At 38.0% G+C, this 17347-nt stretch overlaps 1 long non-coding RNA gene across 1 annotated transcript; it reads right to left on the bottom strand.

The window, feature by feature from the left end:
* Nucleotides 1–268: 268 nt before the first annotated feature.
* Nucleotides 269–15515, bottom strand: LOC128603016 (uncharacterized). The gene is made up of 3 exons (XR_008384938.1): nucleotides 15503–15515; nucleotides 3662–3731; nucleotides 269–3037 (listed from the first exon to the last, which is right to left on the bottom strand). It is a non-coding gene; the product is annotated as an uncharacterized LOC128603016 (long non-coding RNA).
* Nucleotides 15516–17347: the final 1832 nt, after the last annotated feature.

Raw genomic sequence — 17347 nt, 5'->3', positions numbered from 1 at the left:
TTTGCTTAAACACACAGGATCTGTGTCACATGATCTTCACCGGGATCTCTTTCTCTCTCGGATTGTAACCAGAGAATGATGACAGAAAACAGCTTTTCTTTACGTGCTTAATCTTTCTGAACATCGTATCCTTGGGCTTAGTTGCCTTTTCATTTTGTTTTCTTCTCATGACCAGTGTTTTCACCTTTCAACTGGCGCTGGTCAAAGCCAGATCCCTGCTGTTTCCAGATCAGTTTACATCATGCCCCAATCCCAGCCTCCCCCCCCATCCAGCTCAAGGCTAGGGTGTAACAATGCTGCTGTTAGCCAAAACTGTGCTGTGAGTCCTGCTGTTTCCAGATCAGTTTGCTTTTTGTTTTTTTTCCCATCTCTTTCTGTCTGGTGGCGAGTGTGTAATTGTGCTTTTTGCCAGTTATAATCAGGTGATGATTGATAAATAAACTCAAATAATACTAATAATGCACTGAGGGAAAGCAGATCCAGGAGCTGCGTGTGTGTTTGTGTGTGTGTGTGTGTGTGTAAACATGTGTGAAGAGTAGGGAACAGAGAGTGAGGAGAGCAAACCTGATTCCCAGCCAAGCAAAACACAGGCTGATTTATTGCTACTCAAAAATCATTTGATTGAGTTTGCACAAACATGGGTGTGGCACATGTGACACATAAAGTAAAGGAGAGTTAGTGTGTGTACTTGACTGTGTGAGAGAGACATATGTGCATGCGTTCGCGAGCGTATAATGTCCTCGTGTATATATTATCCACAGTAGCCGCACGTCTCAATATTCTAAAGCACTCTGACAGTTCCTTAATGCGCTGGCACCAGACGCGGCCATTTCCAGATCGCTTTATCGTGCCTGGTTCCAACTCTTGTCTAAGCAACAACTCGTTGTGCTTCCTTTCCCCTCAGTGCTCCTCTGCACTGTAATCCTTCTCTCCTCTTTCTCTGACTGACTCTGACAGCGGTGTAATGCCTCGTGTGGGCAGGGAATCATTTTTAAGCTGGATGAATTCTTCTCCGTGCCAGAGGTAAGTGTTTGGGTTGCCGCTAGAGGTTTTCACTCAGGATGAAACTTTAGTTCTCTTCATTACTCCACTACTTTATTTTATTTATTTATTTATTTTTTATCCTTAGTTTACACCCCCCCCTCCCCCCTCGCCCCTTCCACCAGCATCCCAATCCCTCTCTCAGCTTCAACTGACGATTTAGCTCAGACGTTCTATGATTAAAGTGAACGATATTTCCACCCTGAGAGGTGCCATTACACAAACACACACACACACACTCACACACACACACACATTCCCCGGAGAGCACGTCTGACTGGGGAAAGTGCGTGTAAGTGCGCTACTGAAGTGTATATATTTAGACCCGTTACAAGCTCCATTAAAATGTGAGCGAGATCAGGGAGGTTGCATCAGTCACACAACATTAAGACAGGTTTTCCCATCTTGCCCTCTGTGGCGTTTGACATTCCACAGTCCTCAGTCCGTCATTGGCTCGAAGTTCAGGCAGAAATGGAAAGAAACTCGAGAAGTCCTTCTTGACCTAAAGGGACATGGATGGGATGGGGTGGGGGGGGGGGGGGGGGGGGATCATTGTCCAGTTGAGTACAAAAATAAAATAATAAAAAATAAATAAGGGAATGGTGCGAACGATCAATCGATCAGTGGTGCAAACAGGACAGAAAACCTTTATTTAAACCAGTCATCTAACTCATCTAGCCAGACACGTAATGTAACAGTTAATTAATGCGACAAAATACAAATAAATATTCGTATTATCCCAGATCAAGACGACAACCTCTGACATCATACAGCGAATAAAGTTATCGCTAGTTACCACTTTGATTTCATTCTTAACCCTTTAATTTCAGTTATCTCCGGTCTTGATGGGATAATCCTCTTGCATCAAACCCGACATACACACACTTGTCGTTTCTTTCTCCCAGACACATGCCCAAATATCACTTCCGAAAAACATCTGCGTGAGTGAGGAACCTGATCTCGTTCAGATGATAACACTTGGTAAGACTTTACTGTAAGGTCCACAAATTAAAAACAAGTGGGAACGCATTTATTATTATATGTACTAATGCTTTCATAATGATTAATACCTGCATAATACATGCACTGATCATTAGTGCATGAGGAAATAATGAAGCGTGTACATTAACAACCTCTGGGTCATATATGAATAACCGTTAATAATGGTAATATTTAAGTATTAATGTCTTGTTACTGTATATAGTTGAATGGATCAACTTCCTTTGAGATTGTCAGACATTTTGTGGCCTGGTCTTTTTTTTCAGTGAGCCCTGTGTCCGCTGTAGTGTCAGATTTTTGTGTTTGGTTGACAGGCATGGAACCTGTCTAAGGTCTTCTGTGCATTCTGCTCACCATGGGTGTTAAGAGTGGTTCCTTGAGTTACCGTAACCCTCCTGTTAGCTCAAAACAGTCTGGCCATTCTCCCGTGATTCCTGTTTCTCATCAACACGGCATTTCTGCCTGCAGCACTGCCACTCACTGGATGTTTTTTGTTTTTCACTCCACTCTGTTGAATGAGACTGTTGTGTGTGGAAATTCCAGGAGTTTAGCAAGTTTCTGAAATATTCCAAAGCAGCCCTGGCAGTCAAAAATCACTGAGATCATGTTTTTGTTTTTGCATTCTGATAAACATAAAGCTCTTGACCTTCATTTGCATGATTTTATGTATCGTGCTGCTGCTTCCCCTGTGATGATCTAAAGTAGAGTTAATGTATAGGGTGTCCCAAAAGTCTCCATACGTAGGGGATTTATGTTTGCCAGCACCACGTCGGTCGTGTCTACGTCAGTGGATGTTCGTGGACGTCCACTTCTCGGTTGGTCCGCGACATTTCCAGTCATTTTGAATTTGTTATTAAGTTTGGTAACAGTGTCGCGTCTGAGCTTCCGGCCATGTTTCCTGCTAAAGTCCATCTCATCATTGCGATAGCTTCCAGATCCAGCCATGAGAACGATTTCAATACGTTCTTCTTTTATCAAAGGTGTTCTTAAAGGCTATCTGGAGAAAAGAAAAAAAAAAAAAAGTATGAAAAATTTTGGAAGACATTTTGCTAAAAAGTGTTAATTTCCCCAATGTATGGACACTTTTGGGACACGCTCTAAGAATAATTTTGAACATTAACCCTGTCCTTATCCCTAACCCTAACATTAACCTTAGCCTTCGTAACTTTCCACTGAGACCATCTTGGTGTGAGAAATGTCTCTCACAGCTTCGCACAGCTTTCAAATTTCTCCTTCATGCTTTAAATGAACTTGCCAAGCCTTATCCAGTCCATCAGCACTATTATGTACAATTCCTTGCTTTTTAATAAGCAGTTGTGACAAAATATGCAGCGTTTTCCCTTTTCTCTTTAATGTTCATGATTAAATGTCTTCCTTTCTCTGTCTTTCTCGCCTTTCTACCTCACATAAATAGTGTCAGAGCTGTCAGTCAACTGTCTAAATCCCTAATGATCTCTTATTACTAAAGTGCAAAGGACCGGTACAGATGTATGATGTGAAGAATAACAATCTGATCCCTGTAGAAGAACTTGCATGAAAGCGTTCTTAGTGAAACATTATTAGAAATATAATCTCCAAGGAACTGTATATTTGATGCAGATTTAATGGTCGGTTAATGTACCTTTTTAAAGAATGAATCTGTGGTAGGGTTCGTAAAGTGTCCACTTTTTGTCCAAGGACATTTCATTGGCCTGAAAATGGAAAAAAGTGTCATGATTTTTCCAAGCTGCCATCCTTTTTTTTTTATTATTACTTACTAAAAAGATTGCAAAAATCTTTTTTTTTTTTTTAAATACCCATGAGAGACAGAAGTGTGGTGTTTTTCCTTTTCTTTCTTTTTTTGCTTCTTTTTATCTCTTCGGGAAGAGACTGAGCTCTGTGTAGACACATTTAATTACGCGTGTTATTTTTACTCATTGTTGTACCGCTCGGTTAATAACGGCCTCCATGAATCACACTGCCATACATTGACTTTGGGGTATTAGTATTGGAGCACTCTGTTCTTCCCTTTTCACACCTTAGGCTAACACACACACACACACACACACACACACACAAGGGAAGCTTCCATGAAGCTGTAATGACATAGTCTTATTATTATTTTAACCTAATGTGCTGAATAACAGAAGCAAAGAGATGCAAAGAGAGACATTCAGACAGATGACAAATTAAAAGAAAAACCACCATGAAGTGTGTTAGAAAGGTGTTGGGCCACCACAAGCCACTAGAACAGCTTCGGTGCACCTTGACATCAATTCTACACATCTCTGGAACTGTACTGGTGTAATGAACACTGTTCTTCTAAAAGATATGTTCAGTTCTGGATGAGATCTGGTGAATGCGATGGCCATATCATTAGATTTACATCGTTTGCATCTCCATTCAATGAGCACTTGTGCCCTCTGGATGGGGGCGGGGTCATCCTGGAAGTGACCACACCCACAAGATGATCAGTCTGAAGAGCTTTAGTGATTTGGAGCTTCACTCGAAATGGAAAGAAAACCATTCCAGCATGACAGAGCCACCATTTTGTTTCCTTTAATTTAATAATTCAGAATGAGGTCACCAGTTTAGTCCTTTCGAAGACAAACACAATTTACAGGCATTTTTTTTCTTTTTTTTTTTTTGCCATGTCCTCTCAGTATGCTGTGACCCATTATAACATTAAACAGATGAAAATTTCGGTCATCGCTTCAGCTTTGATATCGTATTCAGCTTTCATAGCGTAGCTTTCTGAGCAAGAATAGTATTAATTATCATAATCATTAATATCATTCATTGTAGAAGCTTTTCCCATCTCAGTTGTTCAGACAATTTCAAAACTTGCTCTCTTTAGTGTTTCCTATTCAGCTATAATGTACGAGGGTGAGGCAAATCAAAACGACATGCGGCAGGACCCCCGTATCCGCAGGGGATAGGTTACAAGCCTCCCAGAGGATCCCTGTAGCAAACATCATATACTGTACATACCTATGATATGTAAAGGATATACAATTTCACGGATAGAAGATTCATTCTTACCATACATCCTTGCAACCTCAGCATATGATTTTTTTAAAATTTCCCTATTAAATTGAGAATTTTCATCTTTTCATGACTTCTCTTTGGCACATGTGATTTGCTAGCATCACTACTCTTGCACTTTGGCCATTTTAAAGAAAAATAAGGGTTACTTGAACACAAGCACTGTGACACCGTGAGAGTTGATCTGATAACTGAGATGGATAGTAAGTGACTAATGGCAGGGTAGCATATACAGCGTGAATATCTCTCTCTCTCTCTCTCTCTCTCTCTCTCTACATATATATATATATATATATATATATATATATATATATATATATATATATATATATATATATATATAATATATAATATGAGAGAGAGAGAGAGAGCGAGAGAGAGAAAAAACTCTAGTAATTCTCAAATAATTTCCTAGCAAAAAAAATAAATTTTATATGTGAAATGGGGCGGCTGTGGCTCAGGTGGTAGAGCGGGTTGTCCACTAATCGTAGGGTTGGCGGTCGATTCCCGGCCCACGTGACTCCACATGCTGAAGTGTCCTTGGGCAAGACACTGAACCCCAAATTGCTCCTGATGGCAAGTTAGTGCCTTGCATGGCAGCTCTGCTACCATTGGTGTGTGTGAGTGTGTGTGTGTGTGTGTGTGTGTGTGTGTGTGTGAATAGGTGAATAAGACACAGTGTAAAGCACTTTGGATAAAAGTGCTATATAAGTGCAGACCATTTACCATTTAAAATGTATGTCTTTCAAGATATGCAAAAAAGTCAAAGTAGCTTAAGATGTCCTGAAAAAAAAAAAAAATTGTTTGTATGGCTGTCTTTTTGAGTTACAAAAATGAGACATGGAAATAAATATTAAAAAAAGAAAGAAAGAAAGAAAGAAAGAAAGAAAGAAAAGTTCAGAAATAGGCTCAACCTCTCAGGGTTTAAACGTTAAGTGAAAAATGAAAGGAAGCTGAAAGTGTCCACGTGCATTAAAAATACATAAGCTGTTCTATTCTGGAAGGTTATTTAGTGATTATAGGAGAACAGCTTTCTCTGGGATGAAATGGTTCGAAACTTGAGAGTTAGGTGTGACTGTAATCAAATGTCATAAATGAATAATAAAGAATTATTGCACTGTAATAACTCTAATAGATTGTTATTGCAACTGGCTGTTATAGGAATTCAGAAAGGACAGCCACATCCTGTATTTAACCGTACATATAAATGTACACATGACGGAAGGTTTTTCCACATAGACATAATAATGTGTAGATGAAAGTGTAGACTAGATTCCTGTGGCTTCGGCTACTTCAAAAGGCAACGTACTCTGTCACTAAACCCACAAGTACTGGGTTTGTTTTATTTTATGGTCTCTTTCCAGCGTACCTGTTTCTATTTTGATAGTTAACATTACCTATTGTCTCTTCTCAATGATGGTCAATAGCTGGTGGCAGGTGGGGCTTAATTTCTTGTTCGGTTCAACCCTAGCCTCTAGCTGACCTGTCAATGCTTTCTTTCCTCTTTCTTCTTCCCTGAGTCTTGTGTTGAAAATCAAATGAGTGAAATGAGCATTAATTAAACCCTCAACCAATCAAACGTTCTTCTCCTCAGAGGATCATTCACTGCAGCTCACAAAAAAAAAAAAACAACCAACCCATAGATGACCAGAAAAAGGAGGAATGGAAAAGGAAAGAAAACAAATCTGTGTTTACTGTGCACTCTTTTCATTTCTCTAACCGATGCCACAGAACAAATGCTGGTTAGGCATATGCGTTTGAGCGCTCGTATTTATTTTGTCATTTTAAATGCTTCAAAGATGTTAGCGAAATGGGAGAGATGATAATGGTCTCCAGCTTGCTGCTTTATTTAATTTGTAGCTCCGCATGCAGCCATTGAGTTTAAAATTATACACGCGCCGTAAACCCCCGGAGCCGAAAAGCAGGCAGTGGGGGGAGACAACCAAGGCCTCCTCCATCTGGATCTGCTTTACTGGCCCAAACACAGCAACTCTTATCGCTTTCTTTGTGTTTTGAATGTGTGTTTGTGTATGATAGGCAATGAAAGTTATGTTATAACGGAATGGTTCTTTAGGTGTCTTTCTCTTTCTGTTGAAGTTATTGATTTACATAAATGAACGAAATGAATCTGTTTGAACATGTGACTCTGTCATGGTTTTGCATCAGGCGTCTGCATACGAACTTCACTCTGATTTATGAAGTTATGATTATTGCACTGACATGAAACACATTAAACGATCAGGGAGACCCACGGTTAAGGTTCGACACCATGAGGTGAAAAGTGAAGAGGATTTACTTTCAAAATATCCTTGTAAAGATGTGTTTTACTGTGTTTCAGACTCGAGTTTCATCATGAGTGCATGAAATTGTTAAGTGAGATACTGTGACAGACAGCGCTACCTGTTTAAGCGACAGGAGACACCTACGCTTCTCCCACGTGTACAGGCTTTGGAACGACACTCGCAGACTCGGCCACCTGCATAAAAGTGCTGCGAGTGCCAGATTTCGCAAGCCTGGGCTTGGACAGACTTCTGGAAATGTGAATATTACTGAATTTCACAAAGGAATCCTCCATAGCTTTACTGAGCCAAATGCTCTTTTCTCAAGAAGAGCCACAGAGGAAAATTCCCCAAATACAAATATGATAATGCTTCATATATATATATATATATATATATATATATATATATATATATATATATATATATATTTACTTATTAAATATTAATTTAAAAGTAACCAGCAAAGTCTTTATCTAAATGCGACAGAGGAATTTATTTCCTTCATTCCTTTAGATAGATGTGTTTAATAGTGATGTGCCGTTTGTGAACAAGTCGCTAATTTAACTCACTGCTAGATTTATATTTATAGCAGATACTATACATTACAACTACAATGTTATTTTGTCGATCAGACAGTAGACGGAAATTATATTCAACAATTTAAAGGACAGGATAGTAAAGGCAATTATAATAGTGAGTATTTAGAGGGGTGGGGGGAGGGGGGATTTCAGTCAAAAACCAAAAACTCAGAATTTCATTATTGAGTCAGTATTAATAAACAGTAAATGTTGAAATGACTAAATCCCGCCAGGGTCGGGGGCTCGATTCCCGTGGCTCTGTGTGTGCGGAGTTTGCATGTTCTCCGCGGGGGTTTCCTCCGGGTACTCCGGTTTCCTCCCCCAGTCCAAAGACATGCATGGTAGGTTGATTGGCATGTCCAAAGTGTCCGTAGTGTGTGAATGGGTGTGTGAGTGTGTGTGTGATTGTGTGCACTACGATGGATTGGCACCCTGTCCAGGGTGTACCCCGCTTTATGCCCGATGCTCCCTGGGATAAGCTCCAGGTTCCCCGTGACCCTGAAGAGGATAAGCGGTATAGAAGACGGATGGATCTAGGGAGAGAATTTCCCTTTGAGTAGGTACAGTAAGTACTGCTGCTGTACTCATGAAGACTGTCCTGTGCTCATCTCAGGACACTTACACACAATTTGCTCACACTAAACATCCTTTTAAGACACTCTTTCTCAGAGTTTTTTTTTTTTTCTCACCTCTGTCTCCACTGACTTGTTCATTAGGGATCTAAATCAACATCCGGATTTCTGTAAAGCTGCTTCATGACAGGGTCTATTGTATAACAAAACAAAACAAAAAAAATAGCACATGCTCTGATATGAGATCTGCACTTGTGAAAGGCTTTCCAAACACAGACTTGTGATAACCCAGCTGTCGTCTCTTACACATTTAGAAAGACGCAAATGTTAAGCTGGTGTGTATTAGAGAGAATATGAAAATGCCAGGAGATCAAGGGGCAACTTTAGAAGAAGAACATGATGACGGATCCGGTGCTGGATTTAGCGCGTCTGTGCTGTCCCGCCGTCCTGACACTACTTCCTGTAATGATTTTTTTTTAAAAACTGTTCTAAATTGCATGCTGCCTGTGTGTATGTATGTATGTGCGCGTATGTGTGAGTGCATACATGGGGGTATGTGACCAGCTGCATGCCAGCTGTCAGCCCATTGTATAATGAGCAGTATTGAGGAATAACCATTAAGAAAAAGAAATTACACACAGGACTGCACAAGAACCATTTATCATACAAGGTCAAATTTAAGTGCTGTTTTTACCATGATACCATACTGTATAATCCTTACATACTATAATATCCACAATCATGGCGGAGCTTAAAAGAAATTAGGCTGAAAGTGTGTTTTTCTAGAGCTGGTTGGTGTCAGTGACAATTAGAGCAGCATAATGTGTCTCCATGTTTTAGAAATTTAGCCACTAATCCAGCTAGCGGTCCAAGGCGAGGGCTGAATTTACAGCCTGCTAAGTTAAAGCAGAAACGCAACAAGGCCACGATGCCAAAGCCATGGCGGCGCTGCATGTGTTTGTAATTGGTTTCTTCAATGTTTATGTCTCTATTCACAGTCTTTGTTTAGGTTTGTGTAACTCATATCATGATGGCAAACTGAGAAATTGCAAACTTCTGTGATGGCCACCAGATGAACCCGGAGAGCTGTTTGAATGGTGTTGGGTGTGGAGTTGTGAGTGTGTGTATTTATCCCTTTTGGCGAACAAATGTCTCCATTAACCCCCTTAAAGTCTCAGAGTATTGTCCAGTTCTTCAGCAGTAGGCCTCACTTCTGGGGACAACTACAGTACTGTGAAATAGTATTTGCTGATTTCTTCTGTTTTTGGGTATATCTCATACTAAATAGTTTTAGATTTTCAATGAAGTACAATATAAAACAAGGGCAACCGGAATAAACACACAATACATCCATTCATCCATTTTCTATACCGCTTATCCTACAGGGTCGCGGGGAACCTGGAGCCTATCCCAGGGAGCATCGGGAATAAGGCAGGGTACACCCTGGACGGGGTGCCAATCCATTGCAGGGCACAAACACATAACCTTTCACACACCCATTCATACACTACGGACACTTTGGACATGCTAATCAGCCTACCATGCATGTCTTTGGACTGGGGGAGGAAACCGGAGTATCCGGAGGAAACCCCCGCAGCACGGGGAGAACATGCAAACTCCACACACAATACAGTTTTTTAAAAAATTTTTATTGAAGGGAAAAAAAGATTTTGTTAAGTTTTGATAAAGTGCTTCTCTACAGCTAAGTAAACTATGCTTTATTGCCTTCATTGTATCAAAATCCCTCATTGTCAATGACAATAGTGGCTGATCATCAAGAACAACATACTGGGTAAGTGCTGTTATTTTCAATCACCTAGCTTGTAGACAGCGTTTGCTGCTAGCGATGAATTCCTCGTGCTGAGTTTTTCGTTTAAGACATTTTATCTGGTTAGTTTTGTAGAACAATACTGTAGTTTCTCTTCTTGATATTTGAGCAGAGCACATCCTTCCATTTTGTGTCATCTGTTCATTAGCACGACATTGTATTGCCTTACATCTCATGGTATTATGTGGTATCAGATGTTGGTATTGGAGCATGAGTAAAGCATGTGTATGAGTAAATGAACATGGTATCAGACCAAAGCCAAATAGCAGAAGGTTCATAAGAATAAATAGGGAGTTAGAGCTTTATAAATGCCAAATGCTTTTCTTTACATTTAGTATTTAGATTTTGATTACCAAGGCTAAGGGGTTTGAACTACATCTAGCATTAGAATTTTTTAGTAATAGTATTACCCAAGTCAGCAGTAATACTTCCCGAGGACAATAATACAAGCCGATGTGTGTTTAGAAAAGGAAAGAGGCAGTGTAGAGCTGGTGGAGGGGAAATGGATGACAGTTACACGCCTTTCAGCCTATTAATTGTCATCTCAGCTGTTGTTTTAACTCCGTGGCCCTGCTGCTCTGTCTTTCTCTCCTGCACTGCTTGCCTTATCGTTTACGGAAGAGAGGCTCATCTGTGTACGTAAAAGAGCCAGATGACCTTCAGCCCTAGACTGGAGGTCAAAGGTCACCAGTTGTATATTTCATCTGCAAACAGCATGGTTTCAGAGAAGAGGCTGTATAAAAAGGAGATGCTAAGGCTCTTGGGATTTTACCATGCCATATGTCCTATTAACACTAATTATTTTGCAATCTCCTGCTTGTCTACCTGTGAAATGAAGTTTGACATGCCTGTATTCATGGTCATGAAGCTTATGGAGGTGTCAATCTTTGCAAAAGAAAGTCCTACCTGAGCTCTAATACGATAGAATTGTCTGAGATATAAGTATTGTATATTCAGATATTTAGGAAGAGTTAAGAATAACTTATATAATTGCCATGAATTGGCTGGTCAAAGATCTGGTCAGAATGCTCTAATAGTCAACCCTGATCATTGTAGATGCTCAGAATGAGGTAGCTAGCACAGCCATTATGTTCATTAAATAAACAACGTAAAAGCAGAATGAACATAACAATGAGTTGACTTATTTACTTACCAACTTTATTTTACATAATTACTTACTTACTTGACTTATTTACTTGACTTACTTACTTACTTGACATATTTACTTACTTACTTGACTTACTTTTCTTACTTATTTGACTTATTTACTGACTTTATACTTGACATACTTACTCACTTACTTGACTTACTTACTTGCTTATTTACTTACTTACTTGACTTACTTACTTACTTACCTACTTTACTTACTTATTTACTTATCTACTTACTTACTTTACTTGACTTATTTACTTACTTACTTGACTTATTTACTTACTTACTTGACTTACTTTACTTACTTATTTACTTACTTATTTACTTACTTACTTTACTTACTTACTTTACTTACTTAATTACTTACTTACTTTACTTACTTATTTACTTACTTTACTTACTTATTTACTTACTTATTTACTTTACTTACTTACTTACTTAATTACTTACTTACTTTACTTACTTATTTACTTACTTACTTACTTATTTACTTATTTACTACTTACTTTACTTACTTACTTTACTTACTTACTTACTTACTTTACTTACTTACTTTACTTACTTTACTTACTTATTTACTTACTTATTTACTTACTTTACTTACTTTACTTACTTATTTACTTTACTTACTTACTTACTTAATTACTTACTTACTTACTTACTTATTTACTTATTTATTACTTACTTTACTTACTTACTTACTTACTTACTTTACTTACTTACTTTACTTACTTATTTACTTACTTACTTACTTATTTACTTATTTATTACTTACTTTACTTACTCACTTTACTTACTTATTTACTTACTTACTTACTTACTTTACTTACTTATTTACTTATTTATTACTTACTTTACTTACTCACTTTACTTACTTATTTACTTACTTACTTACTTACTTTACTTACTTTACTTACTTACTTACTTATTTACTTACTTACTTGAAGTACATGTCATCTGGGCAAAAGAAAAACAATACTCTCATAGCTTTTGTGATGTTTAACGTGTAGTTTGACGGTCAAAATGAAAATGTAAGGAATAAAATGTTAAAGAGTATCCAATTTCCATAACTCTTGTGTAAAATACAAATCTTCCAAAAAAGTAATGATGTATAAATGTAGTGTAATGAAATACAATTACTATCAAGTATTTTCCAGCCATGTCTCAGACACAGTCGAGAATGTTTTGTTGTACTAATCTGCACCACTGAGTGGATTTTTCCAGACCCTTTCTCAAGCTTTTCCCCACTTTTCCTGTTTCATTCACGCACCCTGGTCAAGCGCCACTGCCTCTCGGCTGGTCATCCCACACAGTGTGAGTCTGTAGCTCTGCTCATTCAGATGTACACAAGCTCTTTGTGACTCAGGAAGCATGGACGTTAGAGGGGGAAATTGTGTGTGTTTGTGTTAAGAGTATTTGGAGCATGTATGAGAAGAGACCTTCGAGTTCCACCGAGTGACACTGGTTTAGCATGACAAGAGAGGAGGCGGTAACACTTGAGGCACACTTTGACAAAAAACACACACACACACAGTTGGGGATGACAAGGTGTGTGTTCAGGCTGTCTAGTTCGATCGGCCATGCACTACTGTCTGAGGAACCCCCTGCTTTCTACTTCCTGTCTGCCTAGGAAGGTGAGGAGGGAGAGAATTCTATCCTCCACACACACACACACACACACACACACACACACACACACACACACACACACACAAGCGCATTCCCCATTTTATTGTGCCCAGTAGAGGAAAGGGCCGGTTTTGTATCTGGCTCAATCGAGCAGCTGTGTCTTCCTTCTTTCAGCTACATCTCACACACACACACAAGCTTATTTGCATGGCAATGGTATTATCAAGGAGAAGGGTGTCATGGTGGAGAGGCTCACAATGGTCCTGCCAACAAGTTTATCTAAGCTCAAAGAGCTTTTTAAATCTCAACTGGCTAATCTCTCTCTTACTGCCTACCTTTAACTTTCTCTTTCTTTCCCCTGGGATGGCACCTCCAATACCAGAGGTGTCAAACTCAAATTCTGCCCATGCCACATCGTTAGCCTTTGAAGGACCGGAACCTAAAGCCATTCATTTTTTCTAACATGTTATATATTCTATGGATTGACACCAGTAACTCAAAATGTTATCAATTCCAGGAAAAAGACACGATAACATCTTTGTAAAACTCTGCAGCTGTATGCATGTATTTTTTTTTAAAAATATATCTGTTGTTGTTTTTTATATCATAACATTATTAATGAGATTTAAGAAAATTCTACTGTGCTAAACAAACACGTACATGTCCTTTTGCTCTCCCATCTCTCTTAGCTTCATGATACATTTTAGGATTTGGAATCAATCACTGAATAACCCTAAAGGAGGACACCTTATGCATTTCGGAATTTTTTTTTACACTCAGATCTTGCATCAAAGACAAAAGATCACACATTTTACACAGCATTTTAGCACTGTAAGATGCGAGCATATACGTGTGTCAGGGTAGCGCCAAACAAGAACTACAAGACCCATCAGCCACTGCACAGCACATGACCACATCAGACACCACGTAATAAAATTAGCACTTTTATATAAGTCCTGTCTTGTGTTGTATATAAGTCTTTCTCACGCTTGTGTTGTTGTTGTTGTTTCGTGTGTACCATGTTATCGTTTCTAGTTTGTATGATTCTTGCCTTGTGTCTATAGCTCATGTTAATGGTTCTTGTGCTCACCCTGTGGTTTGTTTCTTTGTACTTTTGTTTAGTGAATCATCTGCACTTGCATCCGCCTCATCTTCAATTCTGTGACAATGTGCTTGTAAGGGTGCATGAACTGTACATAATCTGGGTGATCACTATGTTACAGGTCTGACGTGAATTCTAGATGTGATGAAATTGTTGAGTAATCGTGTACTATGGACTGTTTCAGTATTATTTATTTTGCGAGTTCACACAGACTAAACGAAACGAGACAGTGAGACGGGTATGGGTGTCGGTTTTGAGTTCGACACCTGGGACCTAGAACCACAGAAAAACCTTCTACATCACATTACTTACTTATTTGGCTTACTTTACTTAATTACTTTCTTGACTTACTTACTTACCTACTTGCTTACTTACTTTACTTAATTACTTACTTATTTACTTATTTGGCTTACTTACATACTTATTTACTAACTTACTTACTTACTTACTTATTTGGCTTACTTACTTTACTTACTTACTTTCTTTACTTACTTACCTACTTACTTACTTACTTTACTTACTTACTTACTTACTTACTTTACTTACTTAATTACTTACTTACTTACTTTACTTACTTACTTTCTTTACTTACTTACTTACTTACTTTACTTACTTTACTTACTTACTTTCTTACTTTACTTACTTAATTACTTACTTACTTTCTTTACTTACTTACTTTCTTTACTTACTTACCTACTTACTTACTTACTTACTTTACTTACTTTACTTACTTAATTACTTTCTTTCTTTCTTTACTTACTTACTTACTTACTTACTTTACTTATTTACTTACTTACTTTCTTTACTTACTTTACCTACTTTACTTACTTTCTTTATTTACTTATCTACTTACTTACTTACTTTCTTTACTTACTCACTTACTTACTTGCTTGACTTACTTTGCTTACTTCCTTACTTAGTTACTTTCTTTACTTACTTTCTTTACTTACTTACTTACTTTCTTTGCTTACTTGCTTGACTTACTTTGCTTACTTACTCACTTTACTCAAAAGCCCAATTCCGAAAAAGTTGGGACAGAATGGAAAATGCAAAAAAAAAAAAAAAAAAAAAAAAAAAACAACAACAAAAAGAGTTATTCAGATATTCACGTGCATAGCAACATTTTTCACTGTTACAATTAGTGGAAAACCCTTCACATAATCAATTTTGGACATTTTCTACTTTATATTGTTCTGGAATAGAAATATTTTTCCTGAACTGAAATTTGTGTCTTATGTGCACACATCTTAATTACAAGTAATATGATAGCGCTTAATAAAAGATGCCCCACTTACCTCCACATGTACAGTATAACCTAACCCCCATGTCAGTCTGTGTTTGATCTGAGGACAAAAATCACTTGCAGCATTTAAACACAAGCCTCAGTGTCAACTTTTCACTCAATTGATCTTTGTTCAGGCAAACATCAGTGGGGAAATAATTACTGATTAAATCAGTCGGTTCTGTTGACTACAGTACATTTTGTGTCATTAATGTCTCTTTATTCGGTCCTTTAAACATTTTAAAACACTCTTCTCTGATTTGATGATGTGATGGTGCTGGAACATTGTGGATATTTTGACAACTGATATCTGAATACAAAATGAATTAAATGTCTATTTAGCTAGTAACGTTTCAGACTTTTGAGCAGGCAGTCGCCAAGGCAAGATTAGAAAGCAACATAAATAAAACTGTTACCTCATAATTTCGGTAAAATTATATTTACGCTTTCTTAAGGTACAAATGTCAAAGTATGTTATTGGAGGAAAAACAAAAAATTGGTTTTCTTGGCTGTTTTCCAGAATTCAGACATAGCGACGTCCAATGGGTTGTCCTACACCTCCAAAAATATTTTTGCTAAATCAGTATAAATATTCAGTGCTTATATCAGCATGTAGCATGAGGATCAGAACTTCTCTCTCTCTCCCAGCCTATGTGTCTTTAATGGCCGTTCGTGTGAAACACCCTCCGGACATTTATATGGAATGGAGACGAGACAGGCTCATGAGTGGTGTGTTCATTTTATTGAGGAAGAGAAATCGATAGTGAAGTTTATATGTCTGACATGTGGAGGCCTCATCATTATTATAGAGCTCACACTTTCCGTTTCCACACATACCCTGCACCTGCCCACTGAAAGTTTCATAGTACATTCCCTAAATTCACATACACATGTATATGTATATATGTACATCAAGATTGCAGAGGATGAGCCAACACGTTGCGTTTATCAGATTGTGAATGGACACGCTGTGGTCTGTGTTGCAGACCGGGCTGTTTAGATAAGCATGGTTCTGACTGCATGTTAAACCTAGTTGAGCCTGAGAAATACTAATAAACAGTTTTCAATGGAAAGTAAAAAAAAAAAAAAAATGTATCAAATAAAAAAGTACAGAATCTGATTCTGGGAATTCGAGAATCTTATGAAAAATCCACAAAACTACATAAGAGTGTAAACTTGACCTTATGCAAATGCTATACAAACTTACAGATCATTTGACCACATGGAGATATTTTGGTTCGTTCCAACCAACCGGAGTGCTGATTTACAGGTATAAGCCAAATATCAATGCATAATTCAAATGTCGACACTCTTTAAATTTGGTTATTGAAAGTTTCTTTGGATAATTTAGGGTTCTCCACGTCCCAGAGGGGTTCTTCTTTGAACTGTTCTCGCAACAACAACAAAAAACGAAAAACAACTCTGCATGAAGCTTCCATCAGAATGACAAGCAAAGAACCTTCATGGCTTCTAAAAGTGTGTCTAAGAATACCATCCTAGGTTCCATCTAGTGCTTTAAAAGGCCCTCTTGGGAATGCTTGAATGGTCTATGTAGAACTCTGTTGCTGTACTACTAGAGAGTCTCTCAAGTAAAACCTTTTCTGAAGAAGGAAAAAAAAAATTCCCATCCAAAAAAGAATTTGGATAGTTAAGGGTTCTTTGCTTCTTCGGTTTGTTCCTCTTGGGAACCCATAATTGGTTTATGTGGACCAATTCCACAACAGTGTTTCCCTAACAGAGTGTATTCCAAGTAGAACATTGTGGGAAGCAAAGATCCATTTACTGTCAAAGCATTTTTTGATACAATCAGAAACCTCTCTATTAGGGTATGTTGTTATTTATGTTTTACGTAGAACTT

The sequence above is a fragment of the Ictalurus furcatus genome, chromosome 27 (genome assembly GCF_023375685.1).
Source record: "Ictalurus furcatus strain D&B chromosome 27, Billie_1.0, whole genome shotgun sequence".
Lineage (NCBI taxonomy): Eukaryota > Metazoa > Chordata > Actinopteri > Siluriformes > Ictaluridae > Ictalurus > Ictalurus furcatus.
This window is presented reverse-complemented; position numbering and strand designations above follow the sequence as displayed.